Source organism: Vidua macroura, chromosome 21 (genome assembly GCF_024509145.1).
Source record: "Vidua macroura isolate BioBank_ID:100142 chromosome 21, ASM2450914v1, whole genome shotgun sequence".
Lineage (NCBI taxonomy): Eukaryota > Metazoa > Chordata > Aves > Passeriformes > Viduidae > Vidua > Vidua macroura.
Window position 1 is genome coordinate 728,559 of NC_071591.1, and position 3,729 is coordinate 732,287.

The following is a 3,729-nucleotide window of genomic DNA, read 5'->3' on the forward strand; positions in this document are numbered from 1 at the left end:
GACTAATACAATGCAGGCAATAAATCACTCCAGGGCTTATCCTTAACAATTGTATCAGAGCTTTCTGTGTCACACTGATAACTCAGTCCCTCTGATCTAATGGTTCACTTTTCTTCACAGTCCATATGGCAGTGACATTAAAGCTAATGAAATAAAATAAAATTTGCCAATCTTTGAAGAATTCCATTCTTTAAAAAAGATGTATTTTATTAACACAAACTGGAAACATGTTCAGTTACTCACAGTTACTTTTATCACATTGGCAATACACGGCACAGAGAGTGGCGGTGGCACTGCCCCTCGGCTCGCGTGTGGTCAGGACACTGCTGCAGGATCACACGGTGCCAAGTCAGCAGAGCTGCCCCCACTGACCCAGCCCCGCGGGGCACGGATCCTGCCATGCCCCAAGGTCTCCCCAGCCCTTCCCTTCCTGGGCTCAGGATCGCCCGTGGCCTCCAAGCCCAGATACACGGGGAGCCGGGCACAGCGGGAGCTTGCCACCTGCTCCACTGTCAGCAGATGAAGGTTTGCTGTTCTCTGGGGGCTCTGAGGCTCTGGGCTGCTCCCACGGCAGGTCACAAACCAGAGGCACCGTGTCTCCCCAGCCGCAGGGCTTCTCAAGGCTCCTGCCGCAGGACACAGCAGTGGCCGTGCCATGGTCCCCACGGTCCCCATGGCACAGCCGGTCAGACGGAGCTGGGGCTGGTCCCAGAAGTGGCTGTCGAGCCGTGCCCAGGGGAGCAGCGTGGGTCTCTCCTCCAGACACCCTCGTGCCTGTCCCAGTGATGGATGCCTCAGTCAGGTCAGTGCTGAGCACAGGAGATGGCAAATCCTGGGACCTGCTGCAAATCCTCCTTTTGGTCCTGCCGTGCTCCACACGGGGTCTGAGGGCTGGCACCTCCCATGGCTGGTGGGCTCCGGCTGCAGGGCTCTCGTGTGCCAAAAGCTCAGACGCGGGCGCAGGGAATCAGGGTGGTGCTGCTGAGCTGGCAGGCTGGGAGGGCTGAGGGTCTCCTCCCCTCATGTGAGCCGCTCTTCCTGCAGGCTCCGAGGGCCCTTCGGGGTGCAGCTACTGGGTGAAACACAATATACCATCAGCAGCTTGATCCTAGTACTGGTGCTGGCAGTAAACCTCCCTGATGCGTGATCAGGCCTCAAGGATAAGATGTTTATTATTTGCCATGGAACCACGTGGCTGCTCTCCAACGTAAGGAAAAGCCAAATTGCACTTGTAATTCAAAGAGACCCAAAGCCTTAATGCTGCAAAGCAGCAGCTAATGATGCCCAGCGGGCGTCGGGCAGCAAGGGCGGCCCAAAGGTTGTTGATGGCCTTCCTATGAACCTCCTCAGTGTGTGACAGGTCCTTGCCTGTGGCCAGCAGAGATGTGATCAAGATGAGGGACGTCTGAGTGTTCATTACGCTGCCTACTACGCCTCCGCTGACACACTTTACATTTAAAATATAAAATACCGTTTCCACTGAGCTGTAGCACGAACACTGAGCGTGTGGACTTGGGGAGCTCCATTAGCAAATGCAAATTGTTGGGTGCTTTGTCCTCAGCATGCAGAAGTCTTCGGCAGTCCACAGTCCCCACCTGCCCCAGCTCCGGTTAACTGATAACAAAGGCTTTGCAGTGCATGTCTAGATATTTGCTTGTTTATTGAAATGCACCACCTGTGGAAGAAGCAGCACTGTTCAATTCCAAACCTGACGGAGGTGAGTCTGCTCTGTGAACAGAGCAGCAGCAGCCACTGGTGTGTGACAGCTTGGGGTGCAGTGTTGCCCGGGGGAGAGTGGGAGAGCAAAGGTATTTTACAAAATACCCTGATACAAGAATTGTTGAGAAAAGCTGAACCACAAGCTCACTGAATCATGCAAATAGTTGTCCAGCCCCCAGACCAACACCTGGAGGCTTGAAGAGCCAAAGGGAAGGGAAGGGTGGCCCAGCAGCTCCTCAGAGCCACCGAGCCGCGGCTCCAGCCCGGCAGGGGCTGGTGCTGGTGAGCGCTCGGCCTCCCCCTGCCTAGCTGTGCTAACCCAACTAGGGAGTAGTTGTATTTATCAAAGACCATTTGCTGCAAGTGATTAACGTTAATTTGATTTCCTGTGAGTCAATTTCCTTGAGATATGGTAAATAGGCTATTACCTGTTATTGACCTTTACTTTATTAAAAAGACTTAAAATTAGCATTTATATATATACGTCCTTCCAAAAAAAGTTTTTTTAATAAAGAAAAATATTTTTATAATCGCATTAGACTTGCTAGCTGAGGCTATATCTCCAAAGTTAATGTTAAATAAAAATGGTAATTAAGAGTGAATATGATGATGGTTTTTAAACTCATCTAAAGGCCTGACCCCTTCCTTTACCTCCACTTGATTTGTGGCTCCCAGGCAGACCAGAGTAGCAGCGGAGGCAGGAGGCAGGCGCTGGCAGGTGGAAGCCTTTGCCCAGGATGTGCCTCTCCCAGGATTTCCAATTCTCTCCTGGCAAGAGATGCTCAGCTCCTGCTCCGTGCCAGCTCGCTCCTCTGGAGACCGACACATCTCCTCAGGCTGACTTGAACTGAGCAGGAAGAAATTACATCAACGTTTGATCATGAAAGCAAAAAGTTTATTCATGTTTGAAACTACATATAACTACCACGAGGAAGACTTTTCAATCCAGGGTGTAATCCAGTTAGAAAGTAACACGAAACGGTTTAATACATTAGAATCACTGCCACAAATTATTTTCATGACTCAATCAGTTTCAGAATCGCATACAATACAAAAGAGAGAGAAAGGGCCCCTGCAATCCAGGGGGATGTACAGTACTGAATACTGAAGTCTGTATGCATTACAATTAGTTGTTGGTTTTTGCGTGTATTAGTAACAAGATGAAGAACATTCAAAATGCTTCTCAGTATTTACAACAGTTGCACTGTTTTGTGTCCAACCTAAGACCCCATGTTTCCACTTCCGCTTCTTTAGCAGTTGCCAAGGCAACCCTGATTTGTAGGAGATTACAATGTACATTACATTTCGTGGGGAAACAAAGAGTTAATTACAAGATGCAAAAAGATAAGAAAGAGACAAACTACAGCGTGAGTATCGTTCAGAGGTAGTAAGTGAGCACTCTAAGCTACAGAACATGTTGAAAGTCTATTGGTTTGTATGAGTTCGCATGAGGTAATAAAGCTGTGTTTGATTGGTGAGATGTATAAATACTCTTTTGCTACACTATGTACAACACTCCATATCACGGTGCTCTTTCCTTTCCTTTTCCTTTGTTTGTGGTTTGCTGCCAAGCAGAGGCACCAGCCCTTGGCAGGCGTGGGTAGCACCCAGCTCGTACTGTAAAACCCCGGGTGGTGGCGTGCACAGAGACCAGCAGCAAGAGTCGTCATCTCCCAAGAGCAACCTGTGTCCGGGTCGGGATTCCGAGGGGAGACTCGGCCTCCGGGGGGGCTTTAGCAAGAAAAGATGCTCCTGGTTTCCAATCTAATTTGTAAGACAATAGATCTCAACAAAAACGTGACGAATAAGGATTCTTAAACACGACCATTGTTAACCGAAATAACTGAACAGCTCTTTTTATTCCAGCTCTGTGAGAGATATGAAAAGATGAAACACAATCAAAGTCTGTGATTCCTGTCGACTTTCCGTGGAAATATGCACACAATTAAATTTGGGTGAGGCGGTTCTTTGTGTCTGCTCTTGCTACTGAGGTTAAGCTTGTCCTGTACT

General features: G+C 49.0%; 1 protein-coding gene across 5 annotated transcripts in view; it reads right to left on the reverse strand.

Annotated features, from left to right (window-relative positions):
* Positions 1-2,592: 2,592 nt before the first annotated feature.
* The window catches only part of PBX3 (PBX homeobox 3), a 102,024-nt gene continuing 100,887 nt past the window's right edge, over positions 2,593-3,729 (reverse strand). For all 5 annotated transcript variants that reach the window (XM_053996406.1, XM_053996404.1, XM_053996405.1 and 2 more), the window contains one exon: positions 2,593-3,729. This exon is cut by the window's right edge and continues 423 nt beyond it. The gene's annotated coding sequence lies outside the window, so the exon portion shown is untranslated.